General features: G+C 46.7%; 1 protein-coding gene across 4 annotated transcripts in view; it reads right to left on the bottom strand.

Annotated features, from left to right (window-relative positions):
* Window positions 1-3,934, bottom strand: part of NCOA6 (nuclear receptor coactivator 6) — a 37,312-nt gene extending 33,378 nt beyond the window's left edge. For all 4 annotated transcript variants that reach the window (XM_041398186.1, XM_041398185.1, XM_041398183.1 and 1 more), the window contains exon 1: window positions 3,829-3,934. The gene's annotated coding sequence lies outside the window, so the exon portion shown is untranslated. The remainder of the gene's footprint in view (window positions 1-3,828) is intronic.
* Window positions 3,935-14,634: the final 10,700 nt, after the last annotated feature.

A 14,634-nucleotide genomic window follows, 5' to 3' on the forward strand; every position in this document is an offset into this window, starting at 1 on the left:
CTATTCCCATAGTGCTTCCATATATTTACTATTGCCATGGAAACTTTAAAGATGGGCAATAGAGAAATAAATTTTTAAAATTCATTACCAGGTGAACACAGAGACAATTAAATCTTTTTTCTTTCCCTTTTTGCTTGGCTTTATATCTAAATTACTGCCCTGAGTGTTGGCACCTCCATTAAGGCAAACTCCTCAGTTTCATGTCAGGTGCCCAGATAATGAGAATCACAACTAATAGGAGTCTGTGAAAAACTGTTTGAACTGATTTTCACACAACTTCTTGGACAGGTAACTTCCTTACCCAAGCTGGCTTTACACTAACCAGGAGAACAGTCCTTCTCCTTCTGCATTCCTACATATTTTATTCCACATCCACTGACTCCAGGGAGAGAGGAGCTGAGGGTCCTACACAAATGGCCTTTTAATGGCCAAACACAGCCATTCTGTTCAAGGAATGAGGCAAGCATCCTGTGAAATATAAACACTATATTTTGAGGAAAATTACATTTGTTATTTGTCAGAAAATAGTTACTTGTCAGAAAATAGTGAGTAAATTTTTTAGGGAGAGAAATCTCAGCTCAAAATATAGGCTCCTACATGTTGAAAAGGTACAACTACTTGGAGGTGATGGGGTGTTGCACCTGCAGCGAGAAACATGAATATGCCTGGCAACCCCTAACACCAAAAAATAAGAATTTATCTACAAGAACACAAACATTTCAGATCTTTTTTTAACAGAGGTGACTGAAGCCTCCATCTTCCCTGTGAAAGAGCAGAAGACCCCCAGATTGCTTAAATCATGGTTTTTAAACAATTCATAAAAATGCTGCAGCTTGGACCAAATTTCATCAACCTCATCTGAATGTGCTAATATCTGACAGGATTTGTTGAAGTTATGGCCCTTTGTAAACACTATAAAAATTGAGTTTTCTAAATCCCAAAGGACCACAGGTCTTGTTTCACTTCACTCAGAGAATCACAGGACCGCAGGGATGTTGTGAGGGAAGGAAACAAACCAAACCAAGGTTTAAATTTTACCTCCCAGATGAGCACATACAGCTACAGCTCCCTTTGCATTTTTTCTTCACATCATGCTCCTCAAGGATCTCTGCTACATTCATCTGCACATGAACTTTTGTCTGTTCCTATACTCAGGTATCATTTATCTCAAGTATGACATGGGAAAGTGATGATTTGCAAAATTTTCCTTTTCAGGCAGTACACAGCACACCATCCACGTCAGAGCAAATGAATCTCAGCTGCACAGCCTCCTAACAACTTCTGGAATCTCACGGTTTTAGGGTTGGCTTCCATAAATCCTGAGCAAGCACTCCACCATAATTAGCAGGTATCTTCCCTCAACACTCTTCCACACAAACACAAAAAGCCTTCAGCAGAAGCACACACAGGTAAAACACTGCTCATTCAACAATCCCTTAAACCAGAACTCCCAGCAGGTTATGGAGGGTCTCTGATAAGTCAGAACCCCACCAGAACTGATCTGCACAACCACAGCACGCTTCAGGAACTCAAGCACCCACGCTCACCTGGCAGCACAAGAAGGTCTCTGACCATCATCCTTCCTTCAAAAAGCACACATGGCCTCCTTCCTGCCTCTGCCCTTGCTCCTTTAGAGTTTTCAAATTAGTGTTTCCCATTATACAATTGTTTCTGGAAAGTCAGAGCAAGTCCAGTGCTACCACATGGCAACCATTTGCCCTCAAACCTGGCCTGGAACTGGCTACAGCAACAAAACCAGTGCTATGCCTCTTTATTATAAAGTTGGTCTTATTCAGTACAGTCTAATTATTAAAAATATCTAACTGAAGTAAGAGAGGTGGGGATAAACAGCCAAATAACAGACAAATGGTCAAAATGCACCTGCATTGTTGTATGGAGACAGGGGGTAGGAGAGCTCAATGGCCCACAAAGACCAGAGTGTCAAACCCAAAGGGCACAGGGCACACCCTGGGCTGCTGGAGCCAGGAGTTCCCAGGCACACACAGCTTATGGATAAAACAAGAGACCCACAAAATTGTGCAAAACAGGTCCTTTAGAGGAAGAATTCCCACAGGACAGAGGATGTCACAGTTGAGACCTGGGCTGATGGACAGCTGGGTCACACACACACCACCAGGAGCCCCACAGCATTTTGTTGTGCCTTGTGCTGTCCCCACCAGCCTGACAGGCAGCCTGCACAACAAACCCAGCACCATGTGGCTGGGCAAGGCTTGGAAAATCCCATCCAGACCCCAGGACAGATGGGATTAGAGGAAAATCTGAAACAGCCAGTTGTCACTAACCAGGGAGCAGCTGAACATGGGAAAGCTGGCAGGCTCTGGAGTACCTGGAATTGCTGGTCTCTGGAGTGGAAAAAAAAAACCCAAAACAACACAAAGGAAAAAAACCCCAAATGATACCTTGGTATTTTTGCCCCAAGGTTCACTTAACTGATCCAAACTTATGCCAATTTGTCTCTTAAACAGAACTTGAAATATCTTATCCTGCTTTCCCCTATCTATTGCACTACACAGAGCACACAGTCAAAGCAAGGCTTTGTCTGGCCACCTGTTCCAGGTTTTCTGCCACAGTCTCTTGATTTCCAACCTTTTTAATGCATTCAAAATAAACACTTTCACAACTAATGTCACATCAGAACCTGCACTCTTGCCAAACAAAAAAGTACTAAAACCATGCTCTACATCTCAACAAGTACTCTTCCAAATTACACAAAAGATTGGGAAGGATGAGAGCAGAAGGAAGGATGGATTGATGCCCTTCACTGGCACAAGCTGGCACTAAGCAGGGTCCTCATCTTCACACTGACCATTATTTAAAGCTGCAACAGGGAAGGGAAAGACATGAAGTTACAGCCAAATCCCTTGGGAAAATCAGAATTGTGAGTGAGGAGGAAAAATCTGGGATAGCAGTAGCAACGTAACTTCTAAAGAATTGATATTGCATTTGCTGTCACTGAAAATGGTTTTCAAGTGACTTAATAGAAAAAAATATCAGGAATAAAGGATGTATTGGAAAATACACTTTAATGTTTTCTGATTCCTTTGTTTTAGGTGCCAGTGAGAAAAGTATGTAGAGATTTTCATGATGGGACAGAGGAGGCTCAGCTCTGAGGATGGCTTTCTTTTAACAGTGTAACATGCACTGGCACACAGTCACACGGGCTGTGCTTAAAGTGTAACACCCATAAACCCCTGGAACACTGATCACAGCACTGTCTCTCCTGGAGATTTGTTAACAGTGTATTATCCTCCTACAACTGTTTCCTTTGTTGCCCAGCATAGCACTTGCCCATCTCAGAGCTTGTTAAACCTGAGCAATGAATAAACTCAGACACCCGCATCCATTCTATGATACAAAGATTAAAACAATATGGTTTTGGGGAAAAAAAACAAACAAAAACCCACAAAACAAAAACCTTACAAAACTTTTAAACAAATTCTAGGCAAATGTATATAGCAATATAACACAAGGAGATTAAATAAGGTTAAGAATCATGGTTATAATATGAAAGAATACCTAAAAATAAACATGCACTAAAATTTCCTCTAAAACAACTTAGCCAGGGTTCCAGTAATTTCGAACTTCAAACATTGGTGTTAGGTGAATGACACCACTAAAGCATCTCAACTGCTCTCCTTGGGAGGAGCAGCCACAAACCTGATGGCAAACACTCCTAACCCTGTATGGCCAAGTGGGAACTCAGCTCTGGAGCCAGCCCAGCTCTGCCAACACAGCAGTGAGGAGAAGAAGGGGACAATTTATAAAAACAACAGATACTCAGGTACATCATATGCTTATTTTACCTACCAAAACAAATTTCACAACTTCAGTATTGTGGGATGTGCAACAGGACTTCAGGTAATTCCAGACTGGCAAACATGGTTAAAGAGCAACTCCGAAATATGGAATCCTGAAAGAAAACAATCACATTTCATCAGACAGCGATGCAAAATAACAGAAATACCCAACATAGTGATGAATGGCTCAATTTTTAGTATGCAGTTTTGCACCAAGTCAAAGGCTCTCCTCAGCCATGTAAAAAGCATATATTACTATATTCAGATTTGAACAGCAAAGCCTGAGGAGCTTGAAAAATCAACCTTTCATTACAGGCAGAAAATGGAATACTTCCTTTAGCTGGAAATGACATTCTATTCTTCTAAACAGGGCAAGTTTTATCTAGAATAATGTATTTATTCAAGTCTTAGGACAAACTCATCTTGATTAAACGAATCTTCAGAACAGAGAAACCAGCACAGGCAGGATGTCCCTCCACTCCTCCTGAGTAGGCACCTAAACCAGCTCAGGTTAAGCTCATTCCAGAAGCACATTCCAAGCCCACAGGACCACCTCAGACAGGCATGGTTGCTGCAGGTAGCCAGCATGAAGAGGTGAATCCATTCCTAGCCCCTGCTCCTGGTCACGGGCTCAGCAAGCTGCCCTCCAGCTCCTGGGATCATAAAAACGCAGCAGAAAAGCTAAATGGCTTTGGGACAACAAAACACCAGCCCTCGAATGGACGGGGTTTTAGGCACAGCCCAGAGGTGGCTCTCAAGGAGACATTCTGCTCACATGCTTGCCAGCTCATCAGTAGGCAAGGGGACTGCACAAAAACAAAGAGGGGAAGCAGAAAATGGAAGAACACTCAGAAAGAAAAGGTAGAGATCTGTTGTCTTCTATCTAAACAAAGCAAAGTTACTTTAAAAGCCTTATTGTGCTGTGGCCTGTGCTCTTTGCACCAAGCCAGCAACTCAGAGAGAAGGAAAGAAGTTTTACATTAAATCACATCATAGGTGCTTTGCAGCAGTTTTAATGGTCATCTGACACTTTTCGACCTCTGGTATCTTCTTGTATTTCTAAGTAATTGTAACTCAAGAAGTGTAGCACTAATTCAAATGCCTGATGGATAAACCACATGCAGTGCCCTGTTTCCAGCCATATGCACCTGCCTAAATACCATGACCAAACACCAAGCTGAGGAGGAAATAGGAGATTTTAGTATTGTTGTATAAGCCAAAACTAACAAAGGTTTTCACATTCTACAGCAGACACTGCACTAGTTCTACTTTTTCACCATTTTCATAAAAAGATGTTCCACAGCCTAAAGCTGAGTCTTGTAACAAATTGGCTGGTTACCTCCAAAGCCAGGCCAAGACTTCACAGGAAAGGCCAGGCCACGGAAAAGCTGTTTTTAAGGAAGTTTCCAAGATGCAGCAGCCATTCCCCACGCTGAGGGCCTGTGCCTTCGCCCAGCAGGGTGAGGGTGATATTGGCTAAAGCGTGGGGAAGTGGAGGGAAGAAAAAAATCTTCTGAACTCCTTGGTGCAAGGAACCAAAGGGATTTTGTTCCTTCAGTTCTCCCTTCTGAGTGTCCCTCACCACGACACCCAACTGCTCCAAAGAAGGACTGGGAAAGACAGGCTGCCCTATAGCAAGATCCAGTGAGAAACTGAGGATGGTCAGCATGGGCTATGGGAAGAAGAAAAAATAACTGTTGCTGTCTCCATTCCCAGTGTGCACATGGGATGAGACCAAACTTGGTTAAGGAAACTAAGCAATCTAAATTGGTTCATTAACTCCAACTTCCACTACAGTAAGTTATCTGACAGACCCGGACACCGAGCACACATCTTAGCAGACCCCAAGGAATCACAGAAACAGCCTTGTGAAGTGTTCCAGCTACAGGGTTTTGTTTAGAGTTTATGCTTTCCCAAACATGAAGAAAACAAACCAAGCATGTCTCCAGCAAGGCAGGCTTTGTTCACTCACACTGACACAGAACTGGTCACTGCTCCTCACACTGGTCTGCTGCACTCCCATAAGCCCTCAAGCTAAAACACTGAAACCCAAATGTTTCTGACAAAGAGAAAATTACAGCTTGTTATAACACACATGACTCTTTGCAGTGATGTCCTGAAGTAGCCTGACAGCAGGTTTAATGAAACATCAGTTTGTTAAAGGCTCAAGAAGTTTGCTGAAAGCCAACGACTCACGCCAGCTGCAATGGACACACCTCAGCTGAGCCATTCGGTTTTATTCCAACAGAATTTGACTGCTGAGGTGCTCAGGACTGCTCCAAAAAGCAGAATGGTAACTTCAGAATAAGCAGCTAAGTTAGCCATGTAGAAATTACCCCTTTCAGCAGCTGAGATACAAACCAAGGCAGCTACCAGGCACAAGGGAAATGAGATTCAGAAATTTTCTTGGGAGCTGAGTCCACCCAGCACAATATTTGGTCAATCAATTCCCATTAGCTGAGTTACTAATTTCCCATGGTAAGGATATTTTCATTTGGAAGAAGCACACAGTGAATACTGACAGAGCTTTGCAATACATAACTTTCCACAAGGATCCACCAACGCAATCAGCAAACAAAATGAGATGCTATTTAAAATTAGGAGCATCTTGACTGTATTTGATCTTGTCTTCAAAAGTTATGAAAAATGCCTTTTTAAGTTGCAATCTGTGCTCTGCGTTACAACAAGCTTTTTATTTAAACCAGAATTTAACCACTACCAGACCTTTCTGGGCTGACACACCCCACAGGTGCTCCTTTATCACCAAATTCTCACAGGGCTTCCCAAACATCAATATAACCAGCCCAGAAATCCATGTGATCATCAGCACTGAATTAAGGTTTGACTGAAAACTGCACCTTCTGCAATATTATTCCCTCTTACATCTAATAAACATCCAGGAAATCTCAGCAAAGCTTTTAAAATTTTGAAATTATGTAAAGGATTAAAAAAAATTGAAGCTAAAACAAACAGCTTAAAAGTAATTATTTGATAGGAGACACTCAGTATCAAGGAGACTGTTTTCCCTGACCAAAAAATGAATCTTCATATGACAGAAGTAGGTACACCTTTGGTTAAAATCAACATTATTCTGAGAGTTTCCTGACTGTATAAAAACTTGCAGCTTATTTTGTGCTGCTCTGGGCCTTTAGAAAAATCGAATTTCAAGTGTTATTTATTGTCACTACTGCAATTAAGAACCATGCAAGCAGCTTAGGACCTTCTGGTAAAATGTGGATGCAACAGAATTGGAGAGCAATGCATTCTTGTAGGGGTGAGAAGAGCACTCCCAAAAAACCCTTCAAAGAATCATTTTGCCATGCATGCAAGAGGTTGAAATGAGGCAGTCTTTAAGGTCTGCCCCCAACCCAAACCATTCTGGGAGTCTGTAAATGCAGACCAGAGGCTTAACTCAGTCTCTGTGAGCTACACAGAAACCACAATGAAAAACACAATCTCACACCAGCTGCATGGTCCTAGCAGGTAGTTTGATTTTCAAAACTATAAAAATTATAAAATTCAAATGATTTGCATAGGACTTGGAGAATTCAATAGCATGTATCTTTTGGTGCATGCTAGATGCACCAAAACTAGAATAACTAGATTCCTTTCGTCCACCAGACCTAAAGCTTCGGGTCCCATATATGCACCTGAGCATAAGCAACTTCTTGTCCCAAATTATTGGTTTACATAAATTAATTTAGACAAGGTATCATTAATCTCCTGAACTTTTCTATTTTTCATACCAATTAAATCCAAAGCCCTGTGTAGGGCTATGTTTCAGAGCACTCATGCCAGCTGGAGAAGCAGGCACCAGGTCTCGGGTCCAAGAAGATGATGGCCCTCACGAGCTGTGGAGTCCCACACGTGTCTCCATCCCTCACCCAGCTCCTAAACCAACAGCACTGTCACACACTGGTTGCTTTTCTTTTTCCCCAAATGCATAAAGAAGAGTTATTTACTGAGTTACAGCCTCAGGGCTCTCACATATACATGACCAATTCAGTACTTATTCCTGTTTTTGATTACTGCAGCAGCAATTTTTGATGTGCCATTCAGTGTGCAGGTGGGATGCTGTTCCATTGGATGGCAAATAATGAAAAAATATTTCTCAAGTGACTGAGAAAAATCCCCAGCTCCTGGACCTCTGGAAAACTTCTACTACCAACCAGCCTGCGTAATCCAAAGCTTAGATTAACTTTAAACTCTAGAGCATCACTCTAATTAGCCAGGGCACAAGACAATCTCATTTATCTTCATCCTTTTGAGCTAAACCTCCAGCTCTCCATGCACGAACATGCTGACACCATGGCTGAAACGCTCAGTTATCTGCAATTAATGGGTGGCTCCTGCTGAAGAACATCAGTGACCTGCTCTGGAGGGGACAGCAGAGTCTGTAACAGTGACAAGACAAAACACAAAATATCCACGGCCTCGGTAAAGCAAAGGTGTCTTGCTTGTCTGGCTGGTGGAAATGGAAAGACTCGCCTGGAGATGGAAAACGCCTCACCTGATGAAGCATCTTCCCTTCTGCCTCAGCTTGGTATCATCTGGGGTTATTTCTCCTTCCACTGCTGGCCCTCACCTTTTCCCAGCCCTACACATTCTTTCTCACTCCTTCGGTGCCAGCTGTGCATTAAGGAAAAAGCTTATGCTTGAAGGCAGTTTTTGCAGCACCGAGGGTCAAGTCCTGCTGCTCAGTGCCCTACACACCAGCAGGCCTCCTGCTCCCTCACACCATCCCTGCACCACAGCTTTGCATTTCTCAACAGAGACCACGGGATTTTGAAAGACTCCCTCGTCACGCCTTCTGCCCGTCAGAGGTTCTCTATCGACCCATAAAATGTCACCACTCTCAATGCAAACTGTTGCAGCCACATTAACTCTTCAACCCCTTCAGCAGCAAAGCCTTTGCCGCTGCAAATCTATTAAATTTAGTGAGTCTGTGTAATTGGGTTGCAACTGCAGCTTCCATACAAAAGCAATTGCTGTTGTACTAGAAAATCAAAATATACTGCCAATTTAAGGTTTAGTTATCATGTTGAAACATTTAACATCTCCCACAAAGGCAGGAATCTTTGTCATGCTCAGGCAGCACAAAGAATGGCACTGCAGCTCTTCAGCAGAGTTTACCTCCACAACCTGTATTTTCAAATATTTAAGCCACTGAAACGTGGAAACACCAACACTTCCAGATGCACAAGGACCTGGAATTTTTTGGCTTCTCCACTCACAGTACTTTCTTATGCTAGAGAAGCATCTATTTTTCCACTAGAAAAATGAAAAATTACTCCATCACCTGGAAGCCTTTTGTAAACAACCCCTTCCTCCAAGTCCTAGAAGGACAGGCCTTCCAGAGAGAATGGCTGGAGAGCGCTGCTGGGAGATTTCCAGCCCACATCCAATGCCTAACAGAAGACCCTTCCATGGGTTCAAAATACTAAGAAATGTTATTTCTCAACTGAAGATCAGACATGTGCGCAGCCCCCATGATCTGATCTTTCCTCTCCTAGGAGAGTCCGGACACAGTGTTACTTTGTACAACATTTCCTCCTGGAGCCGGGTAAGTTTCCGAGGAAGCCACACGGCTCAGTGGATACTTAGAATCTCTGGCAAGCACCTCGCAGCCGTGCTGCAGGCACCGTGCGCAGCCCGGCCCGGCCACACGCCCTCAAACCTTTGTTTCTCACTCCACAAGATACATAGAAAAGCTGAGACCGTTTGCTGTAACTTGAAAAGAGCTGCCAAATCTAAAAGTTGTGGTCATTACGCTTGGTAACCTTTATGGAAAATGCCAGATTTGTTCTTTGTGGTTGTTTTCACATATAGGAAATACTGAAAGGTGCCTTAGCTAAATCCAGTCAGAACAACACACAATCATTACAAAACCAACAAGAGGCACGGTCTTTCTTCTAAGAGAGGTTTTACTACAATAAAACCTCTGAGAAAGGTTTCCCTACATTTCCCAGCGTGGGGAATGAGCAAAAATGTGTCTACGAGGAGGCTGAGGGATTATGGAGAGACAAAGCTCATGAAGCTCCAACCTGCTGCCAGGATGCAGAGGCACAGAAGAGCTCTGCCCTTCCATTCCCCAAAGCAGCGGGAAGGAATCAGAGCCCTGAGCTTCCTGAGATGGTTTTAAAGTAGCTGAAATTTAGAGAAATGCAGAAATCACACGGAGGGGACGAGTGAAGAGCCTTTTTCCGACTGGTTTAAGAGCCACCGAGGACTCGAACAAAAGCGAAACGTCAACGCGGCCCGGCTGACACGGCACAAAGCCGTCACCGCCCGCATGAGGTCAGGGATGAGGGACCGGCTCGCACAGCGGCCGGACCGCGGGCAGCTCCCGCGCCTGACAGCGCTGCCGGTCCGGCCGCGCTCCCCCCGGGCCGGGCCGGGCCGCAGCCTGGGAGCGCGGGAGCGGGGACAGAGGGGACAGCTGTGAGAGAGGGGACAGCGGCGGGGGGGACAGCGGGGACAGAGCGGGGACAGAGCGGGGACAGCGGGGCACAGCGGGGACAGCGGGGCACACGGCAGCCCCCCGCACCCCCGGCACAGGGAGAGCTGTCCCGAGGGCACCCGCGGTGGCGGCTGCTTCTGGGAGCGGGGACAAAGTGTCTGCCTGATGAAGCTGAAGAAAAAATAATAATCGAGGCCTTTGTAGGAAATTTCTGGGAAATTAGGTTTTTAATTCGGATGAGTTTTAATTTAGAACGTTTCATCCAAAGGTTTCTGACTCTTTGAACATCACTGAATCATACTTTCGTTTTACCAGTGGGGAGATGGGGAAGAAGCCAGGGAGGGACTTGGTGTGGACTCAGCAAAGGCCACAATGCCGAATTTTAGTAAAAAGTCCATTAATTGATTAATGAACAGGCCCATGGGCCCAAAATCCCAACGGGGCAATGCTAGATCCCTAAAATCCCTAAATCCCCTCAGCACAGGGGGGTTCCACAGCTGAAGGGACCCTCACAGGGCACACAGCCCTTTGGCTTGTCTCTTCCTACATCCTTTATGAATATGAGAAATTATTCATACAAAACCTCTGAAATGTCTGGTTTCTTGCCCATCACTGCTGTGGCCAGAAGCTCTTGCCTGGCACTGGGGAAGAAATGACACACGTGGCAATTCGTATTTCAGGGTGGGAAAACAATCAAAAGTCCTTTATGGGAAAAAGAAAGCCTTTGTTCCTACAGAAGCACATACGATTCAGTAGCTGAAGCAGGTTCAGTGGCCTCAGGAGGGGTTTCAGGAGAGTGTGCAGCTGGAGCCAGCCCTCACAGCCACCCTTGGCTTCATGTGGAATACGGCTGGAAAAACAACGTGAAAAAGGGATTTTTTTTTTAAATTTTCATTTTTTCTTTTGTAGAAGCTTTTAAATGCAACAAACCCACATTTCATCGGGCATTGCTGCTTGCAGCATAGAGAAGAACACTATTTATAAGTCCACATACAAGTTCGTTCCACAAAGCCCACCAAAACAAGCAGTTAGTGTCCTGGTCAGCGCAGGACTTACCTGGCGTGTTAGCTGTGCTGCTGTGTCAGAGCTTGGGCAGAGTGCATCTCCTGGCCTGGCAGGGCTGAGGAATCCTTCACTCGAGTTCTGTTCTGCTCCTGCCTTTTTGTGTCTTCCACGGCCTCTGGGGAGCAATTCCAGCACTTCTCCAGTGTGCTGAGACAAGGGCAGAGCCCCCTAAGCCCCGAGACCCTCCAAGATGTCAGCCTGGAGAGACAGGGATCAGTGACAGTGAGGAACATTCCATCGGTCTGATCATCCCCGGGAGTTTCCATTTGTGCAGATGATTCCCAGGCTTTGCCTAGCTCTGCTCCTGGATTTTGGGATTGGCTGGAAACACAAGGGCGCTGAGTGAAAATTTCTTTGGTACCAAGAATTAAGCCTTTTTTCCCAAGTGACTTCATGTTTTCCTTGTTTCATGAGACTCTTCTTAAGCCAGCTGACTGAACTTCCTTCTCCAGCCTCATCTTCCCCAAAAAGCAACCCCCAACACAGAGACATCATAGTGCTGCTTCCTAAAAACTTCCAAAACTTCCCACTCCTGTTGCTGTTCTTGTCGTGCCAGATTGTCCCTCAGGATTCTCGACTTGTTTGGTTTTATCTGTATTACGCACATTAGTACCAGGCGTGTCTCAAATCCCTCAGCAAACAAGAACAAGCCAAATGCTGCTTTCCAAAACCCAACTTTGCTGGAAGCACAATACTGAGGTGTCCCACCAAGATCTGCTCAAACATCCAAGTGCTGTGACTTTCTGCTCTGGGATGGAGAGATCCCACAGGGACAACTTCCCTGTGCCTAACCACAAAGGGAGTTTGCCAACGAGCTCGCCCTTCCTCAGGAGCCTGAGGCCTGCACATCCACTTCACTCTTCAGAGCACACTGCTTCCCACGGCTTCTGATGCTTCTGCTCACTGCTGGGAAAGATCAGAACTGGTTCAGTCTCCACATAATTAAAATTAACCCCAATTCTCTTAGAATAGCCTTGTCACAAGGGTAAGGAAGCAAAAGGAAAGGGGAGCTGAAGGGACACCAGGGTGACAAGACACAACCGAAGACCTTTTTGAGGCATCTCTGCCAGAGACCGGCAGTTGAAGGACCCCCAGGTGGCCTTGGCATCCATTGGCAGGGGGGAAAAGGGAATAATATGATGTGGAGGGGCGAGAGAGAAGAACCATAGGGCAGCTCCAGACCTGCCACATCACATCCCTGCAGCAGTGTGCTGCAGGCTGACCTCCAGAGCTGAGCTTACTGCACAGCCTGGGTGTTCCTGAGTCTTGCCCAGGCTCTGTACAGCATAAACAACACAGGAGAAGCTGTGGCTGCCCCATCCCTGGAAGTGCCCAAGGCCAGGCTGGACAGGGCCTGGAGCAACCTGGGATATGGGAAAATGTCCCTGCCCAGAGCAGGGGCTGGAACTGGATAGTCTCTAAGGTCCCCTCCAACCCAAACCGTTCTGTAATTTTTTTGTCTTTCTGTTTGTGGAACTCATCCAGGAGCAGACCCTCAGTTTGTTTGGGATGCTGAAGCTTTGCTGCAAAACAATGACAGACTGATACCAGAGCACCTGCAGGAAGGAGGGCTACCTGCAGCAGAGACAGGTGTTTAAGCTGCCTCACTGTCCAAACAGAACACAAATGCATTTGATATCATGACAATCAAAATTGTAGGTTTATTTACACGCATTTTCATATGGCAGTATTTTCAAATGACAGGTATTACAGAGAAAAATTACTTGAAGAAAATAATTTCCCCTCTAACACTGGTACAATGCTCACTTGGAGAGAAGAAAAGGAGATCTGTTGCACTGCAGTCGCTCTCACTTTGGATGTGGTGTTTTGTTAAACTGTGAGTGTGGTGAGAAAGAGAGACGTGGGCAGTTGGCCGCAGCTGTGGCAGGTGAGGCAGGGCTGCACAGGAGTTCACCTCTCCTCCTCCACTCCGAGGACATGGAAAGGTGGAACCTGCTGGCTGGGGAGTCCTGGCTGGGCCAGGAACACTCCTGGTGGGTGAAGGTCCGTGGCTGCCCAGGAGCTGTTGTAACACGGGATGCTCCACACAGGCAGCCAGGGCCAGCTGTGCCAGGACAATCTGCACCTAAAAGTGCTGTGACCACTGCTGAGCCCCTCGAGGGCAGCATGTGTCAGTGCTTTGGAGCTCCTACTCTACCTGCCCTCCGCACAAGTGTGCTTCATTTCCAATGGTGCCTGCCTCTCTGGAAGCAGCTCTGCCTGGCAGAGCTTTTCTTTCCCTGGCTAGGGGCCAGTTTCCATCACTGAGGTATGAAAGAGCTTTCCAAAACCACTGGAAACGCCCGGGTGCTACAGGAACTCTTCCTGCCCCATCTGATTCTTTGCAAAACTTTACCAACGCCTCCGTGGTTTTGATGTCGATAAAAGAGGAGTTGCATTCCTCGCAGGGTGCTTGCCGAGGCCTGACTCCCCTTTTTGGCCCGGACCAGCCCTGTCGAGCTGGGCAGCAGCGGCAGGGGGCTCCGAGATGATCGGGGCGGAGTCTCCCGCGCGTTCCCGGAAGGCGACCCGTCCGGCCGACACTCGGTGGCACTTCCAGACTCGCTGCCGCAGCTGAGGGGCTCCTCAGGTGACACCGGTAGCGCTGCAGGACGCTGGTCATCACCCCTGGAGACGGGCACCCGGAGCTGCTGGCCCTGCAGCGGCTGCCCCGTGCCCGCCCTGCCCCGGCAGTGCCCGCTGCCCCGGGCACGGGCAGGACGCGCTGCTGGAGCTGCTGCAGCGCGGGAGCAGCCGCTGTGCCCGGGGCTGCTCTTCAGCCGTACTCGGGGCTCCCTTGGCCTGTGCCCAGCCACGCCAGCAAGTGACTGCCCAGCCTGGCCAGCCCAGCAGCCCCTGCCCGCCCGGGGCGCTGGGAGCAGGGCAGGCTCCAGCCCCGCTCCGTGCCTGGGCACACACGGGACAGGGACGGGAACAGAGCGGCACGGGGCCCAGAGCCCAGAGCATCCTCATCCCCGCTTGCTCCTGCTCGTCCCCCTCGGGCTGCTCGCTGTGCCCGGCTGAGCAGCAGCGCCCAAAGCCAGCAGGCAGTTTGTCACCTGTGCCTGAGAGGGCGTTCAGCCCTTGGGAAAAACATGGATAAACTGCTGAAACGCAACGGCAGAGCCAGGCTCCGGTTTATCCTCATGTGAGACCAGCACACATTGATGGGAAGTGCTGCAAACCTGGGCAGAAACAAGCTGGCCACATTCCAGATCATAATTTGTCACGCTTAGTAAAGGCATCATTTAAACATCTATTTACTTTGTGTTTATTTGGTTCCCCTTTAAA

Source organism: Onychostruthus taczanowskii, unplaced genomic scaffold, assembly GCF_017590055.1.
Source record: "Onychostruthus taczanowskii isolate IOZ18803 unplaced genomic scaffold, ASM1759005v1 scaffold142, whole genome shotgun sequence".
NCBI lineage: Eukaryota > Metazoa > Chordata > Aves > Passeriformes > Passeridae > Onychostruthus > Onychostruthus taczanowskii.